The sequence below is a fragment of the Dioscorea cayenensis genome, chromosome 15 (assembly GCF_009730915.1).
Source record: "Dioscorea cayenensis subsp. rotundata cultivar TDr96_F1 chromosome 15, TDr96_F1_v2_PseudoChromosome.rev07_lg8_w22 25.fasta, whole genome shotgun sequence".
In the NCBI taxonomy this organism is placed as follows: domain Eukaryota; kingdom Viridiplantae; phylum Streptophyta; class Magnoliopsida; order Dioscoreales; family Dioscoreaceae; genus Dioscorea; species Dioscorea cayenensis.
Window position 1 is genome coordinate 12697496 of NC_052485.1, and position 20539 is coordinate 12718034.

Consider the following 20539-nt stretch of genomic DNA (forward strand, 5'->3'; position numbering starts at 1 on the left):
AATTGGGGCATCTGTGGCTATTGAGATTGGACACTGAATAGTAGCATGCCCCGTCCCACAGGTCTCGCAAGACAAAACTGCTCCAGAATTTGAGCTTGAACCCAACACAAACTGATCGAATCTCTTTGTTAGGGCCTCAACCTTGGCGGCTAGCGCAGTGTTGTCATTTATCTCATAAATTCCAGCTGCCGTAGGGGGTTTTTGCCTAGTAGACCAATGACACTCATTACTTGCCATGTTTTCAATCAAAATTTCAACATCTTCAGGGGTTTTACTACTCAATGACCCCCCTGCTGCAGCATCGATGAGCTGTCTAGTAGCATAATTCAGGCCATTGCAAAGCATCTGGATCCTCATCCAGGAGGAGAAACCATGATGGGGGCACTTGCGTAGGAGATCCTTGAGTCTCTCATATGCTTCGAAAAGTGTCTCGGAGTCCCCTTGCCGGAACGCAGAAATCTCTTGCCTTAATCTAGCTGCTTTGCTTGGTGGGAAATACCTAGCAAGAAATTTGTCCACCATTTCCTTCCAAGTGGTGATCGATCCTGGAGCCAATGAAGTGAGCCATCTATATGCTGCTCCCATTAGACTGAAAGGGAATAATCTCAATCTTATCACATCATTGGCACTGAGTTAATCTTGAATGTGGAACAAATTTGGAGGAAGCGAGACGAATGAGCATGCGGGTCTTCATCAGCTAGCCCATCAAATTGTACGGAATTTTGGACCATCCCAATTGTTCTTGCTTTGATTTCAAAGTTATTAGCAGGTACGGTGGGAGCATGCACACTGAATTCCTCACCAGTAAACTGAGGCCTTTTATAATCAGACAAGGTTCGCCTTGGTTCTGCCATGAATGAAGGTTCACTAATCTCAACTCGCGTTCCTTGATGTTCTGAACTCTCAGCCACCTCTCTCAATCTTTGATGCAAGGCTCTCTTGATTTCGTTGACAGGTTCTACCAGATCTACTTGATTGGCGCGTGTCATAAGATGGTGCCTTGCACAGTAATGAGAGTCAATGATCAGGAAATAAGAGGATGATAGTAAAATAAAATAAAGGCAAGTAAAAGGAAAAATATGTGCAAAAAGGAATAAAAAGAGACAAAAGTACAGAATTAAATAAACTCTAAGTTTTTCAAGTATTCCTTGCGGGTCCCCGGCAACGTCGCCAAAAACTTAATGCGAGATCCGCAAGTGCACGGAGTCGTCAAGTAATACCTCTCGTGCGAGCACGAGAGGGTAGTATTCCTTGGGCCCAAGGATCTACCATTACTTCCTCTTTGCGTATTATCTAGCCGAAAGATTCGAAGGGTTTCTCTAATCTATTAATTTAAATGAAAGAACTACAAGTGGAGTCTAAAATAAGGCAAGGGTATAAAATCAGGGGAAAGAAATGGTCACGGATGAGGATTCCCTAGGGGCTACTAAAGTGTAAAGGATGCTAAGAGTGTCATGCAATTGAGGGTTTGGACCTAGAGATTTCCTAAATTAGATCAACCCGATGGTCACGGCAATTGACCCCTAATGCGGTATAAGTATTGATACGGAATTTCTTCCGATCAAATCCTCATACGATTGCATTAACAAAGGGGGAAATCAATAATTAGAGACGGAACAGGACTTGGTCTAGTCCTAATGTTGGAGGGGTACAAAATACCCGATGGTCACAACGTATTCGTACATGAATCCCTTCCAAACTTGGTGTGTCTAGTACAAGGGTGATGGTCACGCTACCAAGTACAACCTAGGAGTTAGTTTACAGAGTTCTCATGTAAGCAACACATCAAATGCACCAAGAATGAATCACAAACACACAACAATTGCAATAAAAAAAATTAGATCATCCAAATACACAAGTTCACCCCAAGGTTCACCGGCATTCGGTGACCTTGGGGTCTACTCGTCCATGCAAACAAATACAAATAATAGGTCCATGAAAACAACTACAAATGGCATAAGAAAACTCCCTCAAACAATAGGAGTGAGATGACAAGCCAAGTGAGGTGGAAAGCTTCCACGGACGCCGCGATCGGGGCGGCTTCCCTTGTCGTCTACAAGCTCCCAAAGAAGAGATCGATGAAGATCTAGCCAAACCAAGCTTCTCCCTTTGATTCCCCTTCTCCAAAACGTGTGATCTTGCCTCCTCTGAACTGGTGGAAGTCGGCTCCAAGAACTCCCCCAAAAGCTTTCTCCAAAAACCTCCTCCCTTTGTCCTAAGAGTTCAGTCCAAAAATATCCCGTCAGGTTCATACGGGCTCCATGCGGGCTCATGGGGCCTGTGAAGCTCACAGTCGAATGCCCGCAGCATGAATAGTGACCCCCGCTACAGTAACACTACAGTGCTTGCTACATTGCTGGAACCCCAAAAATGCCGGTCGAATTCATCCGATTTGCATTTTTTATCTTCGTTCGGCTCTTTTAAGATCTGCAACACCAAAATAACTAAATTATACTTAAACGGGCATCAATTCATTAAAATATACTCAAGTAATACAAGATTAATACATATAAAATACATACATTTAGGCATTTATCACTCCCTTAATAGCTCTCTTCCAAAGGAACGCGATGTCGAAGGCTGTAGAACAGCTCCAAAAACCTAGACAAAGCCTCTCCAAACCCCAGCTGCTAGCGCCTCCAAATATGGGCAATAGATGGGAAAAAGATGCCTAAAGAATCCTCAAAATGTGGTATTTATAGGGGCTAGAATCAGGCATCCACATGGGCATGTGGAATTTCCAGAACATAGTTTTCTGCGAGCTGTAAACAGTAACTACTATAGTAATTTTACTACATTGAATTCCTATAGTAAACTGCTACAGTACTTCCCCAAAATGCTCCCGAATTCCACTCTTTTCAACGAGGCCACATAAATGGGCACACATCCATGTGGTAGATCATGTCACATCTTCAATGAAACTATATTGATGAAGTTCTTGCTAATGTTGCCCAAGCCGGAACATATGAGTGTGACTACCTTTGTGCCTCTCCATTTTATGCATTCACTTGAGCACAATGGAGGTTGGCACACACCCACATGTCTTTGAGCACAACTTGCGTCTTCACATTTGTTCAATTCAAGAAACTTTATCAAGAATCATGTCCATGATCTACTTTTGCTTCCTTTCTTCCGAAATTGTCTCCATAACCCTACATGCACAAAAGAACACAAATACACACGAATAAGTGATTAAATCTGATAAAAGTGATACTCAATGTAAAAAAAGAATACTTCATATTACTTATAAACAAGCACTTATCATGCTTCAATTGTGATTATATGTTTCCCCCAGGCACCAATATAGTCCACCCTAATTCCTGAGTCTACTAACAAATTCAAATAAGGAGTATGCTGTTGATCACATAACGCCCCTGACACCAGAGTTGATGACTGAGAATCTTATATTGCATGGTGAAAGTATTGTCAAGGAGATGTCATGCATTTCATTCCACACATTGACAAGATTAGTCTTATCTTCCATGTTGAAATTTGCCCAAAGCATTCATGGGCATGATATCATCTAGCTGGACGATAGTCGCTCAAATAATAACTTATTCAATCTAGGTTAACCACTCATCTTGACCTAATAGTGAAGTGTTTCCCACATTTACGAGTGACAAACAGCAATGGTGAAGGTCTCTCATAAGCTAGCAAGTGTTCAGCCATTCTATTGAATCTTTGTGAAGCCTCTTTTTTAGTAGACCTACTTTTTTCTACCATAATATGGGGCGGACATGGTTTTAGGGGTCCAATGGCTAGTTAGACTAGCCCCAATGTTTTTTGACTACAAACAATTCTGGATGGAAATGAACATCAATGGGGATAGAACCCAATTACATGGTTTGCCAATTCTAAGCTTTAATGTTATATCCCACTCAGCCTTATGTGAACAAGTATGATCGAGTCAAGTGGCACATTACTTACATGTATCGATGGAACCACTTCATCCACTCCCATCACCAAAACTAGGAAAAGATCTTTCTTCTTCATTCACCTCAGATATCTAGCGACTATTGAACCAATTTAATGAGATTTTTTTCTCCACCACTTGGACTCCGCCCTCCATGCCTCCATGATCATTGCATTCCACTTCTTCCCAACACACTGCCAATCAACGTCAAACCCTATGTTACTCTCAATTATAGAATATTGAAATTAAACATCTTATTGATGAGATGTTAGCGGAAGGAATCATTCATCCGAGCTCCAGTATGTTCATTTCACTAGTACTATTAGTGAAGAAAAAAGATGGCATTTGTCATTTCTACATTGACTACTAAGCTCTAAATGCAGTGACCATAAAAGATCACTTTCCCAAACCAACCATCATTGAACTTATGGTTGAACTTATCAATACTGGCATCTTCTCCAAGTTGGACCACTACACCGGCTACCACTAGGCGAAGATCCATTCGTCAGATATTGAGAAGACAACTTTTGAACTCATGACGGGCACTTCAAATTTCTTTTGATGTCATTCGGATTATCCAACACTCCATTGATGTTTTAAGCACCTATAAATTCAACATTAACGCAAGTACTCTGTAAATACATACTCATATTGTTTAATGATATACTAATATTTAGCCAATCTTGGGAATCCCATGTCGAGCACTTACTCAATCAAACTATCCCGCAATCTCACAAATAGTTCAAAAACATGTCTTCTTCATCCTATAATCTCACCATCTAGTGCTTAAGATGACAAAATATGAGTTCGAGAGTAAAGAAATCAGGTACCTCGATCATCGTATCTCTAGTGATGAAGTCTCAGGTGATCCAGAGAAGGTGTCATCAGCATTTGATTTGCCACTTTCGGCTTCCATTCGACCCTTGAGAGGATTTTTAGGGATTACCGGATACTATCAGTGATTTCTTTCCAGGTCTTCTTTATTAGCAGCCCCTTAGACCAATTTACTATGTAAAGATGCGTTCTCTTAACGGCGATGGTGATGGTAAATGCCTAAATGTATTTATTTTATACGTATAACTTTTGCACTATTCATGTATTATTTGATAAATCGATGCCCTTTTATGGTTTAATTGGTTTCATTCATGTTACAGGCATCAAAGAAACCTAGGCATCAAAGAAACCTAAATGAGCCCAAGAACATATTCGAGAAGAAATCTACACCAAAAACGGCATTTTAGGGCCTAAGGTATTGTAGCAACACTATAGAACATGGGATGAAGAATTTATGAAGTCCTAGGTTTTGTTGACGGCAACCTGACGACTGTGAAGATACCCGATTGATAAATCTATAGTTTATTGTAGTAGGACTGTAGTGTTTTACTGTAGCACTTTATGGAAATTTTGACAGGAATCTCAAGGCTCTCATGGGTTCCTTCATACCCGTGAACCCAACCATGAAGCCATTACGAAAGCACTTTAAAAAAGGGGTTAGGGGCATCATTGAAGGGGTCTTTGGCCACCCTTTCTCCACCATCATCTTCTAGGGCTTCAAGGGGTTGAAGAAGGCTAATTTAAGGAGTAAGATCAAAGGAAAGAAGAAGGTTGCTATCAAGGGGATCATTAAAGAATTTGCCGGCACGGATCGACAAGCTCTTGTCACCACCTTCGAGTCAACATTTCAAGGGAGTTTCTTTGGTTTTGTTCATGTTTTATATGTATCTTGAGATTTCTTTGTTATTCATGTTGAACTAGACTCCCAAGGTCACAGGGATGCTGGTGAACCTTGGAATGAGTTTGCTTGTATGGATGTTGTGATTTACCTCTAGTGCATTTGGTTTGGTTTGTGGTTCAAACTTTGTGTTCATTGATGTGTTATGTGTTTGATTGCATGAGAACTCTGTGGTTCAACTTCTAGGTTGTATTTGGTTGCGTGACCATCGCCTTTGTACTAGGCACACTTAGCTTGGAAAGGATTCATGTATAAATACATCATGACCATCAAGTATTTCGTACCCCTCCAACCATTAGGGATAAACCTAGATATTGAGTTTGACCTTAATTAGAGATTACCCTAGTTGTAATACAATCATAAGAGGATTTGGTCGGAAGAGATTTTGAGCTAATACTTGTATGAAATATGGGGTTTCGAGCCAAAACCACAATTGCCTGTGTAATTCTAGCATCCTTCTAGCTTTAGTAGTCCAGACACACCCCTTGCGTGTCTGTACCGCAAGTGCACGGATTATCGAAGTAATAAAGTACCCTGGTGAGTGCGTAGTCATATCCATAGGGAATAAAGCTCGGAAACACAAGTATTGCAATTTAACTATTATGAAAACAATTAATGAGTTGTGTGAATATCAATGCAAATAAAAATAAAGAAAATACTAATCATTATGCCTCCTAACTGATGTTTAATGAGTCATGGAAATCCAAATACACACAGTCCAAAACCTAAGGTCAGCCGTGATTAATCCTATACTATGCCCTGGGGGAAAGGAATACTCTCGACGCCTCACACTATGCAAGGTTGCTTAAAGCTCTAGGGACTCCAAGTGATAAACCCTATTCCCTAATATAGATCTAACCATTTGGTCCAGGCGAAAGACCCCTAGTCATAATTAAGCCCACCACTAAGGATTACTTCAACACTTCACTCTGTTACTTGGAATGTGGAGGGAGGATAAATCACACCGAAAGGGAAAGGGAATGTTCCGCTTGATAAGTGCTTGAGTAGACATATTTTTATATATGTTTTGCATGCATTGAGCATCATTTTTTACCATGTTTTATGTCTCATATTGTGTATTTGGTGTTCTTTTATGCATATAGGTTGTGAATGCCTTGAAGAGTAAAAAGGAAGCAAAGATAGGCTATAAAGACACAATGTTGGGAGTTCTTGTTCAATTCAAGGACCAAGACATGAGAGGAGTTCATAATTTTGGAGATGTGTGCCAACTTCCAAGAAGATTCAAGTCAATTCACTAGTTGGAAGGGCACAAAGGCAGCCACATCTTCATGTTCCTTCTCTTTGTGAAGATTACAAGACCTCTCAAAGATACGTCGATGAAGAGAAGTTTTATAGCCTACCACATGGACGTGTGCCTGGATATGTGGCCTCAAGAGAAGAGTGTTTGGACCGCATTTTGTGAAAAGTACTGAGCAAAGTACTGTAGCAAAACACTGGAGCAAATTTACTGTATATCAACTCTTATCATTCAGGCCACATGAATGGGCACACATCCATGCAGTAGATCGCGTTGTGTCTTCAATGAAATCACATTGATAAAGATCTTGCTATTATTGCACAAGTCAGAACACGTGAGTGTGACTGCCTTTGTGCCTCTCCACTTTCCTTATTCGCTTGAGCACAATGGAGGTTGGCACACACCCACATGTATTTGGGCACAACTTGTGTCTTCACGTTTGTTCCATCCAAGAACTTCATCAACAAATGCGTCCCTGATCTACTTTTTTTCCCACAATTGTCTCCATAACCCTACATACACAAAAGAACACATATACACGCGAATAAGTGATAAAATCTGAGAAAAGTAATGCTTAATGTAAGAAAAGAATACTTCATATTACTTATACACAAGCACTTATCAAGACTTGAGGGGATCCTCACCCGGGGACTCGTACTTTCATTGTTATTTGCTTCCTTAATGTTCTTACATGATGTGCCTTAGTCCAAATTGTCTATAGTTATCTCTCTTGTTAGTTTTCTTATTTTGTTTTTAAATCTACCTTTGTTAGAATAGACAATGCCATCTAGGGGAAAGTAATAGCATCTCTTGGGACCCTAGGAAATATGATCCTCTCGTGCTTGCACAACTTGATGACCCGTGTATTTGCAGGATTCAATCAAGCAACTATCGCTTTCCAACAACTCAAAGTTCCCTCACTCGCACACTAGTGCTTTAAATGCCCAACTTCAACAAACACTTCAAAATGAAGACTAATCCATTGGGAATGGGTATTAGAGAAATATTGACAAAGAGTGGCTAACCTCTAGTATACTTCAGTAAATAATTGAGATTTAGCCTGGAATCAGCTTCCACATATGCATAAAACATGTATGCCATCACCAAGGCTGTACAGAGTGACATCACTACTTGCTTGGGCGATGAATCATCATCCGCATTGATCACCAGAGTCTTCAAGCCATGCTTTACCAAACTATTCAAGCAATAGATCAACAGAGGTGGTTGTCCAAGCTTCTTGGATACGACTTTGACATCATACTCAAACCTATTGCGTAGAATGGACCAACGAATGAGCTATCATGATTGTTAAGAGCTTCATTTCAAGTGCTTTCATTTCAAGTGCTCTGTGCAGCTTCAAAGCTAATTAAAGTTATTTGGGATGCACTATAACATGAATAGAGAGTTCTCATGAGGCAACCTTTGAACTAATTACATCAATGAAGATGAGCCCTACTGAGCACCCTTACCATTCCATTAAAAATGGACCTTGTTTTACTATGGTCGGGCTTGGGTACCCAAGATTCTGTACTACACCCATTGATTCTAGCAGAATATCATAATTCCCCAATAAGGAGGCATGGCAGAGCTCACTAGACGTTAGCACGAATCATAATTCTATTCTTCTATCCTATGTTCAGCGAGATAGTTCGGAAGTTCATCCATAAATGTTCAGTTTATCAAGCTAAGAAGCCTTTCAATCGAGTGCCACAAGGCCTATTATAATCCTTGCATATCCCTGGCCAACTCTGGGAATCTGTGGCTATGGACTTCATTACTCACCTTCCACCATTTACTGGGAAAGCAACAATTATAGTCATCATCGACTGCCTGTCTAAGAAAGCACACTTCTCAAAGCTGGGAGTTCATTTCACGGTGACCAAAGTTCTTGAGATTTTCATTTATGATGTCGTTAGGCTTCATAAAATTCCGACGAGTATTATCCCGATCATGATTCCCTTTTTGTAAGCACTATCTAGGGAGAATTATTTTGACTTTAGGGCATTACATTGGCCATGAGTAGTGCGTATCATCCCCAAATGGATGCCCAATCCGAAGCTTTCAATCATTACCTAGAGGATTACCTCTATTGTTTAACGGCTGATCATCCCTATCAGTGGGTAATTGAAACAGAGTGTGAACACCCGCAAGCGCACGGGGTCATCAAGTAATAAACCACTCGTGCACGCATGAGTGGGTAATATTCCCAAGGGGCCGAGGAGCTACTTTACTCACTTCTTACTTGTTGTTTAGCTCACCGATTCCAATTCAAGAGAAAAGAAAGGAGAAGAAAACAAAATGAAAAGCAAGAGAAAATCTTAAGAAGTATGACAAAATCAAAACACAGGAAATGCTCAAGGTTGGAAAACGGTCACGGATATGGATCCCCAATGGGTTACTAAAGTGAGTAGGATATTTGAAAAGTTAAGCATGTGGCTAGTTGGACCGAGAAAGCCGAAACTTAGGTCAACCCGATGGTCGCGGCAATTGACCCCTAACCCGATGCAAGTGTTAAATAAGGAATTTCTTCTACCCAACTTCTCACACAGTTGCAAGGAGAATGATAGCTTTCACAAGTTAGGGTAGAAACACTAGTAGTTTTCAACCCTAGGAATGGAGGGGTACAAATACCCAATGGTCACGGCGTATTTACACAATAATCCCTTCCAAGTTTGGTGGAGTCTAGCACTAAAGCAATGGTCATGCTACAAAGTGCTACCAAGAATTTGGTACATCACTCAATCAAATGTACCAAAACAATCAAGAACACCAAACAAGAATCACAACAAGCCAATCATGCATAAATTACTCAAATAATCCAAAACATCACAAGTTCACCCCCCAAGGCTCACCTACATCCGGTGACCTTGCGGTTTAGTTGTTCATGTTCAACAAAGCAACCAAACAATCCATACAAACAACTAAAAGAAACATGAGGAACACTCCCTCAAAAGGTGAAGACCGAATGACGCTTGAATCCCCGGAGAAGGCCTTCCGAGGATGCCACTCGAAGGGTGGCTTCCCATTGTCTTCAACCTCCAAGCAATGAAGTCCTTCAAGTGGATCCTCCTAAATGTTGCTCTCCCCGCCGAGGAATGCTCAGATCTCCTCTCTTTTTGCCCTCCAAAAGCCCTGGTTCAAGGTGGTGTGGAAGTGGTTTTCAAACCCTAGCCTCCTCCCTCTAAGAAGGTGATCCCCCCTTTCCCAAAAGTAGCCCCTTCAAAGCCTTTAAACACCCAGATCCCGATGGGTAAATAGGTCAGTATACCGGCCATATGCCGACCCCTCGGGATTTCCAGTTTTTTGCCGAGAAGCCCGTGATGAGCTACTGTAACCGCTACAATAAAACAGCTACAGTACTATGCTACGGTAATCATGGGCTCGGAAACACTGTTTTGATGCTGAAATCATCCCCAATCACGTCGTCAAGACACCCAGAGCTTCTATTAGGCCTGAAATATAAAAATAACAGAATTTAGACCAAAAGGGCATCGATTCAACAAATAAATGTAAAGAATAATACAAAACAAATACATGCAAAATATGTACTTTTAGACGTTTAACAGTGGGTTTAGTATCTCTCCTTGGTCCATTGGCACTACAATACAACCTAGCAATTAGTAACACAAATGACATTATTGCAAGCGGTGTCTGGTCATTAATTAATTATCTTGCTTGAACTTCATGATCTAGCCCATTGATAACTTTTTTGCTATATGATGCTTTGTTCTCAATACTGTCAAGGAAAATTTGCTCTGAGTGCAAACAAGGATGCGTGCTCAAGCTAATTTGGGGCACACCGATGTTGTCTTTGAAACCAGTGATTAGGTCTTCATTCTGGTTGCAACAATATCGATAATCCACCTTGACTCATAGACCTTTCCATAAGTTAGAGTATAGGTTCTCTGACCCATATCAAATTATTGAAAGAATAGGACCTATAGCACATCACCTTAACCTTCTGGCAACCCCAAAAAAATCATAGCATGTTTCATGTCTCAAAGCTTCAAAAATGTTGGAGAGAACCGATGCCCCAATGGGTCTCGTTACCTTTATTTTTTGAGGACCATCACCCTATCTTGTGGCTTATTTCTTTCTTAGGAGAACGTACAGTCTTGCTCAATGGTCAACAAGTGCAACAAGTCTTGGGGACAAGGTGAATTTAAATGGAGGAAGTATGATTGCAGGCACAAGTATGGGCACCGCTACAAAAAAAACCCCTAGGAGAAATGGTCAGATGGGTAAAGGGATGATTAGACCCAAACAATTTGCTAATTTTGTTATAGGTTAATGATGCAAGATGAATTATGTTAGTTCAATGATTGATTAGTAGTGAATGTAATGTGATCAGAAATCAAGGTCGTTATTAACAATCATAGAGATGAGTGATACATATACTGGTATATCACATGTTTGTTATAATGCCTCACAAAAGTTGTTATTGTAATGAGGGACACTTATTGGTTGTCACTATATATGATTACAATGAAATGAAAGATAGTAGAGAATATTTTCATTCTAATTCCACTCTTCTTCTTCTTCTTCTTCTTCTTCTTCTTCTTCTTCTTCTTTTTCTTCTTCTTCCCATCAACTTCTTCTCCAACTCTCTTTCCATACGCATTTCTCTTGTCACCTCTGTGATTGAATGACACATAACATGTGCTTCCTGCTAGTTTTATGAATTATTTACTACTAAGGAGTCAGAAGTTGCGGATTTATGTTAAGCAATTTATTAGATCCTTTCTTTACCAATGTCTAATGTAACTATCTAAATGGATGCCCAGATAGTGGTCAATTTTGTTCACCAAAATACAAATGATATCTCTGAGTTTATATTAACCAATCAAGATTGTGTTAACTTGCCCTCGGATAATAGCTTCATGCTGGTCTACGCTAGTAGAGGAGCTAATTTTGTAGCTCATGGTCTAGCTATGTCTTTTATTTCTTTTGATAATTTTGTCTAATGGTTTCTGTACTGGTTGGTAATAAATGCCTAAATGTATATGTTTTATATATATTTGTTGTGCATCATTTGTGTATTTTCTTGATGAATCAATGCCCTTTTATGGTTTAATTTGTTTCTTTCGTGTTATAGGCATAAAAGAAGCCTAGGTAAGCTCAACAACGCAATTCAAAAAGAAATCAACACCAAAAATAGTTTTTTAGAGCCGTAGCACTGTAGCAACACTGTAGTAGCTTGTAGCATGAAGACTTGAACAAAAATGCTAAATCTGGAATTCCTCATGGGCAACTTATGGCCGTGAAGATGATCACAAGCCGACTATAGCAGTTTTACTGTAGCAACCTTATTGCTTTTGTATTAGACACGCCTAGCTTGGAAGGGATATATGTACGAATATGTCGTGATCATCGGGTATTTTGTACACCTCCAACATTAGGGTTGTACCTAGTTTGTGTTTTGACCCTAATTTGAGAAGTCCCTTATCCTCATTGCAATCGTAGGAGAATTTGGTCAAAAGAAATTCCTTATCAATTCTCATACTGGATTAAGCAATTGCTATGACCATGAGGTGACCTATTTTAGGATTTTCTCGGTCCAAAGTACCATTTTCATGATAGTTATAGCATCCTTTGCACTTTAGTAGCCCTAAGGGGATCCTCATCTGTGACTGCTTCCCCTTCTTGATTCTTACATGTGATTTGCCTTCACTGTAGACATCTAAGTAGAGTTTTCCTTATTACTTTGTAGTTTTAACACATCACTCAAATTTGTAGTTTAAACAACATGCAAAGAGGAAGTAAGAATAGCTTCTTGGGCCCTGGGAATACAACCCCCTCGTGCTCGCATAAGGAGTATTACTTGACAACTCCTGCACTTGCGAGATTGAATAGCCAAGTTTTTGGCACTGTTGTGGGAGACCCACGAGGAATACTTGAAAAACATAGAGCTTGTTGATTTGACCATTGTTTCATTTATTTGTTTATCTTGTTTTTATTTATTGTTTATGTATATATATCTTGATTATCTTATTTTTATTTGCTTTTCTTACTCTATTTTCAATGTTTAAGTGTTGGCCTTAAATATTGTACAAGGTATCCATCTTATAACACATGCAAGTCAAGCGAACTTAGTAGAGCCCGACAAAGAGATTGAGAGGACATTGCATCAAAGGTTAAGAGAAGGGGCTGAGAGTTCAAGACAACAAGAAATTCAGGTTGAATCTAGTGAACCTTCAGTTATGGTCAAGCCTAGAAAAACTTTATCTGATTATGAAAGGCTACAATTCACTGGTGAAGAGTTTAGTGTACAAGCACCAACAATGCTAGGAAATAATTTTGTGATTAAAGCAAGAACAATTGGGACGGTACAGAATTCAGTGCAATTTGATGGTCTGTCCAATGAAGACATACATGCTCTTCTATCCCATTTCCTTCAGATTTGCTCGACCTTTAAGATCAATTCAGTTTCTGATGATGCAATCAGACTTAGATTATTCTCATTCAGTCTAAGAGGGGCAGCTTACAGATGGCTTACTTCCTTGGCTCCCTGATTGATTACCACATGGAAGGAAATGGCGGAGAAGTTCCTTGCTAGATACTTCCTACCAAGCAAGACATCCAAGCTGAGACAAGAGATTTCTGTGTTTAGGCAGGATGATTCTAGAATACTTTTTGAAGCACATGAAAGGTTCAAAGGCCTTTTGAGTAAATGCCCTCATCATGTTTTCTCTTCTTGGATAACGGTATAGATGTTGTGTAATGGTTTGAACTATCAAACTCGTCAGCTCCTTGATGCTGCGATAAGGGATACCTTGAGCAATAAATACACTGAAGATGCCAAGAAGCTCAATGAAGATATGGCGAATAACGAATGTTATTAGAGCACATGACAGAAAGCACCAAGGGTAGTGGGTATTTATGAAGTGAATGATAACATCACACTTGTCGTAAAGGTTGAAGCATTGACAAAGAGATTTGATCAATTCATGTTGGGTTCAAGCTCAAATTCTGGAGCGGTTTTGGCCTATAAAATATGTGGTGTCGGACATGCAATGACACAATGCCCCATTCTTGTTACTTCTTTGATAGCAGTAGAGATAGTAGACTATGTTAGTGGAGGACCAAGAGGGTCGGGAAATCCCTATGGTAATACCTACAATCCGGGGTGGAAGAACTACCCAAATTTTTCTTGGAATCAAAGGCCACCACAACATAGGCCACCACCACCTCAAGGAAATCAGTATCTAGCACCTCCGTAACAAAAGAGAAAGTACACCATTGAATACGTTCTAACCAAGTTCATGATCAACACAAAAGTAAAGTTTCTAGGTGAAAACACTCAGCTTGATGAGTTTGTCATAGTGTTGAGAAATGTCCAAGCTTCCATTCAATCTCTTGAAACCCAAGTCGGATAACTTGCTAAGGTAAACTTTGATTGACCCTCGGGTAGTTTACCAAGCAATACTGAAAATAACCCAAGGGAATACTTGAAAGCCGTTACTTTAAGGAGTGGGAAGCAATTGGAGGCAAGGGCTAACAAGGGCCAAGTGCCACAAACGAAAGGGTAACCGTTCAGGGATACCCTAGCCCGATTGAGAATGTGAGTAAAAAGAGTGGGATAAAACAAGATAAAACTTGTCCCCAATCTCTAACTTCAAGGGTCCCTGAATACAAGACTTCAGTGCCATACCCATCAAGGCTTAAGCAAGACAAGAAAATGCTCAGTTCAAGAAATTTCTCAACATCTTCAAACAACTTCACATAAACATTCCTCTTGTCAAAGCCCTTTCACAAATGCCCAAGTATGCGAAGTTCATGAAAGATCTCCTCACCAACAAGAGGAAATTAGAAGACTTGGAAATAGTGACTCTTTCTAGAAATTGCTCAGCAGTGATTCAGAAGAAATTGCCAAAAAAACTAACTGATCCCAACAGTTTTATCATTCCTTGAGTGATTGGGGAAGGAATTCAAGAGAATGCTTTAGCAGACTCAGGGGCTACTATAAATGTAATGCCCTATAATTTGTTCCTGAAGCTAGGATTAGAAGATCTGAGGCCCAAAAGGATGACCCTACAGTTAGCAGATCATTCAGTGAGAAAGCCCAGAGGAGTAGTTGAAGATGTGCTTGTGAAAGTAGACAAACTCATACATTTAGTAGATCATTCAGTGAGAAAGCCAAGCTTTTGTTTGATCCCGCAAGTGCATAGGTCGTCAAGTAATACCCCTCGTGTGAGCACTAGGAGGTCGTATTCCCAGGGCCCAAGAAGCTACTCTTACTTCCTCTTCGCGTGTTGTTTAACCTACAAATTTTAGTGATGTGTTGAAACTACAAAGCAATAAGAAAAACTCTACTTAGATGTTTACAGTGAAGGCAAATCATGGGTAAGAGTCAAGAAGGGAAAGTGGTCACTGATGAAGATACCCCTTAGGGCTACTAAAGTGTGAAGGATGCTACAACTATCATGGAAATGGTAATTTGGACCAAGAAAATCCTAAGATAGGTCAACCCGATGGTCACGGCAACTGCCCCCTAATCCAGTATGAGAATTGATACAAAATTTCTTCCGACCAAATTCTCCTATGATTGCAATGAGGATAAGGGGCTTCTCAAATTAGGATCAAAACACAAACTAGGTACAACCCTAATGTTGGAGGTGTATAAAATACTCAATGATCACGGCATATTCATACATGTATCCCTTCCAAGCTAGGCATCTTTAATACAAGGGCTATGGTCATGCAACCTAGTATAACCTAGAAATCAATACACAAAGTTCTCATGAATACCAATACCTTAAAGTACACCAAGCATGGATCACAAACACACCAAATACAAGAAAACAAGTCATAGCATCCAATCTACACAAGTTCACCCCCAAGGTTCACCTACATCAGGTGACCTTGGGGTTTAGTTGTTCATACTAGCAACATACAAGACGAAATCTATGAAAACAACTAATTCAAACAACATCAAACTCCCTCAAAGGTAAGAGTCAGAATGGCGCTTTGGGATCCCCCCGTAGAAAGGCTTCCACGGACGCCACTCAACAAGTGCCTTCCCTTGTTATCTTCAACCTTCTCAAAATGTGCCCTAGAAGTAGATCATGCCAAACTACACTCTTCTCGTCAATTACCACCTCAGAGATACCCTCTCTTGCCTTCTTCTACCTCAGATCAAGAATGGTGGTTATGAGCTCCAAAACAAGGCATTCTCCCCTCTTCAAAAGATACCGTAAAATTCCATTAAAAAATCATCTTAGGGTGGCTTGCAGTCTGGCTTACAGTCAACAAATGGGTCATGACGTCCTCAATCACACTGCTACAGTGACTGCTATAGTAAAACTGCTACAGCTAGCTTGTGGTCATCTTCACGGCCATAAGGTTGCCCGTGAGGAATTCTAGACTTGGCATTTTTCTTCAAGTCTTTGTACTACAAGTAGCTACATGGTTGTTACAGTGCCAGGGCTCTAAAACGCTTCTTTTAGTGTTGATTTCTTCTTGAATCATGTTGTCAAGCTTACGTAGGCTTCTTTTATGCCTATAACACAAATGAAACCAATTAACCCATAAAAAGGCATCGATTCATCAAGAAATTACACAAATGATGCACAACAAATACATATAAAACACATACATTCAGGCGTTTATCAGTTAGCCATGTCAAAAGTATTAACATAATGAAGGGAGAAAAATTCCAAGTAGCTTGTACTAAAGAAAAGGGTGAAGTTCATCCCCCGAGGCACTTCCCCCGAGGCACTTCACATGTACTAGTAGAATGGCAACACATATCAACAGGTTTAAGGACTATATTATTTAACCAAATGTATAGGTGTTAGCACTAATGATTAGTATTAGGATTAAAGGGGAGAATCTGGGATAGTGGGGTGATGTATCACTAATGGGATAATTCGGTTGCAAGTTTGTTAAGCTATAAGGCTTTAATAGCCACCAATCATAAATGGAAATGGGTCACTAATAGTTGGATTTCTCTCATATCTTCTTCTTCTTCTTCTTCTTCTTCTTCTTCTTCTTCTTCTCTCTCTCTCTCTCTCTCTCTCTCTCTCTCCCTTCCTCCCTCCCTCCCTCTTTATTCTTCCCAACCTATCCACAGTCTTACTCTCTTCAGTAAAAACCTAAGAAAACCTTGTTGGAATCGCCACGAGTGGTGCTTTCATTGAGATCTCCTATTTATGACTGACGGTGTTCAAACACGATCTCGGGAAATGAAGGAGCAATTGGTGTTGTTTAACAATCACCATAATTCCATGATGAACAAGGTGGAAAGCCTCTGCTCGTTGGTCGCTCAGTAGTCCATCATGATCGATATGATGGTAAAGCTGTCACGACTAGAGAGATCAAACCCCTCTCCACCTCTACTAACTTCACTCTCCCATACCCGATTATGAATAATCAACTAATGCAGTCATACTTTGGTATGACCCAAACCACACAGCCATCCATTTCAACCTTGGCTAGGCTGCCAAAACTGTAGGTACCCTTATTTTCAAGTGAAAGAGTGTCGTCATGGATCTCCCAAATCGAGCATTTCTTCATCTTTCACCAGGCCTCACCGGAGCAGAAGATTAATATCTCAATGTTGTATATGGCTGGAGAGGTTTTACACCAGTATCATTGGTTGTATTCAACTCAGCATCTATCATCGTGGAAGGACTTTGTGAAGCAAGCTGAGCTCCAGTTCTGACCATCCTCATTTGTAAATCATGAAGCTCAACTATTCAAGCTCAAGCAGCACTCTGCTATAGCAACTTATCTTTCTGAGTTCAAGCGCTTATCTACCCTGGATCCAAGGCTTGAGCCCAAAAGCTTGCTGAATTATTTCCCATCGAGCCTAAGTAAGGATATACAATGGGAACTATACCTGTTGAGGCTGCAGACTGACAACGCCCCTTGCGTGTGACCCGCAAGTACACGGGTTTGTCGAAGTAATAAATCCCATGTGAGTGAGTATCGTATCCACAGGAAATATGGAATAAAACTATCAAGATTTCTATCTAACTAAGCGAAGACGGAATAATGATTTTGTTGATAAAATGTAATGAAAGCAAGAATAAAAGAAACAAGAAAGAGATAAGCACAAATAGATGAGAGGTAAGGCAATCGATTGAAGTGGGGTACTTAGATATTGTTCCACCTAGGACAATTGGTTCAACTGCAAAATCAACTATTATATCTCCTAATTGACGCTTAATGAGTCATGGAAATCCTTAAACACATAGTCCCAAACCTAAGGTTAATCGTAACTAACTCTACACTATATCCCGGTGGAGAAATCAATCAATCTCAATACCTCACAATGTGTAGAGTTGCAAGACATTCTAGGGATTCCAAGTGATAAACCCTATTCCAATGTATAGATCTAACCCTTTGGTCCTAGCAAAAGACCCCTAGTCGCAATTAAGCCCTAGGTGCTAAAGTCACTTCAACTCTTCACTCCGTTGCCTATGCAACTAAGCCCCAGCGGAGGTCTTCCCTTAGCCCATTCACTCTACTATGACCACAAAGAACTCTTGGAAGGTGGAGATAGGATAAAACACATCAGAGGGGAAAGGGGACCCTCTGCTACCTCTTGACTCACCCTCTTGACCCTCTCCAATCTTGCAATGTCTAACCCTCATGGTGTCACTTAATCACAAAGGTTACCAATGTAGATTCTCAACCCTAGTGTCACTCTAATGGAGAAATCATGCAACAAGCATTCAAGTTTTAAACTCAATTAAAGTCATCAATTAAGGAAAATATAATAGAAGATTAATGAAACAAATACATCCTGAGGTTCACAAATCCAAGTACCCACTAGGGGTTTAGCTCTCCATGGAACTAGTTACAGTCAACAATGAAATCGAATATGAAAAAAGGTAATCCATTAAAAAAACCCCTCGGTATTCATGTCGATGGTCTTGTGGAGTAGCCTCATCTTCTCCAAAGGTCAACTTGTCCGGCCCAGGGCACAACTCGCCGGATCAATGCCGATGAAAGCTCCCCAAATACCCTTGTTCCAAGTGGAGCACGGTGTTGAAGCCGTAGAATGTCTCCAAAAGCCTTGCCAAAACCCCTCTAAACCCTAGCCACAAGCCTCTCAAAAGTTGGAGAAAAGATGGAAAAGAATATGCTGGAATCGGGGCTGAATCATGGCTTTTAAATTGCTGGAATTGGGCATCCACACGGGCCTCTGGATGTTCCACACGCCCCTGTGGAATTTCCACACAAGCGTGTGGATTCTCTGGAAATCTGATTTTCGATCGGCTGTGAACAGTAACCTGCTAAAGTAATTACTATAGTGATTTGCTACAGTACCCTGCTATAGTACTGGCCAAAAATACTCCCGAAACCACACTTTTCATCGGGGTAACATAAACGAGTACACATTTATGCAGTAGATCATGTCACTTCTTCAATAAACGGGTTCATTGGTGAAGATCTTGCTGTCATTACACAAGTTGGGATACGCAAATGTGACTGCCTTCGTACCCCTCCAACTCATTGTAATGGCTTGAATACATGGAGGTTGTTGCTTCCAACATTCCACCAAATAGTGCGTTCACGATCTACTTTTGGCTTCTTTTCTCAATGCTTGGTTTCACAACCCTACATGCACAAAAGAACACAAATACACATGAAACTCACTCAAGAATACAAACATTGCAACTAAGATGAACCGCCATTGGCTATGTGACCATGTATGTCAATCAAAACTTGTGTAAAAGACATGTGCAAAGTGAAGTCCCCCCACACTTATGATGTACATTTCCCTCAATGTACAAATGAAAGCACAATAGAAAGTATAGCAATCAAGTAAATATATGGAGTGGGAAATTGAAACAATACTCCTCTAGCTCCTAATATTACATTTGATGGAGTTAAATCCTTGGGAGTAAAGTTCCAATGGGTTGTGAAGCACACAAGGCCCATATTAGCCGTGTCCATGACTAGTTCTCAATTGCCATACTGACAAGACCATTTGCACGCATATACAAGGAGGTTCAGTGAAGTTCAATAAAAACAAAAACAGCGAAAGTATATAAAAGATAAGGCAATGAAATACAGCACGAGACAAAAATAAAAGATAAACTCAAGAGGAAGATCCTTTCTGAGTATACAAGTCCAAAATAAAATGAAGAAAGAAAGATGAAAAATATAAACACAAAGTAAAGCAAATACGCATCAAGCGTCGGTGTCATCCTATGCCGGCTCTACTGCTGGTGGTGGTGGTGGTGGACTAGGTGGATCGATCGGTGCATGAGCCGGTGATGATACCGCTTGAGGAGCTGGAGGGGTCCATGGTCGCATCACAAATAGTGATCACATGTCTCGCTCTAGTAGCTGCTGTATAATGTCAAAATGTGCCATGAACTCTATATGTTGCGTAACCTGTGTCGCCCAAACCTCGGTGATCTTAGTCCGTAGCACCCCTACCACACTCTCGAGCCTCTCAAATCGATCATGGACTCGAGATGGTGAAAACACACGCACCGAAGGTGGCTCCTGTGTCGCAGGAGGTGCCTCGATCTCCACTAGTGCAGGCTAAGGCTCGGGGGTAGGCTGAGAACCATCGGTATCGTCACCCATACCCTCGGCTATCTCTGGGCCGGTGTAATTAAAGCATACACTCCTGGCTGAACCCTGCGAACCATCCGCGTCAACCTCATCATTTCTA

General features: G+C 40.6%; 2 non-coding genes across 2 annotated transcripts; one reads left to right on the plus strand and one right to left on the minus strand.

Annotated features, from left to right (window-relative positions):
* Nucleotides 1–367: 367 nt before the first annotated feature.
* On the plus strand, nt 368–474 carry LOC120278320. The gene has a single exon (XR_005541656.1). It is a non-coding gene; the product is annotated as a small nucleolar RNA R71 (small nucleolar RNA).
* A 13010-nt stretch (nt 475–13484) lies between these two features.
* On the minus strand, nt 13485–13591 carry LOC120278382. The gene has a single exon (XR_005541713.1). It is a non-coding gene; the product is annotated as a small nucleolar RNA R71 (small nucleolar RNA).
* Nucleotides 13592–20539: the final 6948 nt, after the last annotated feature.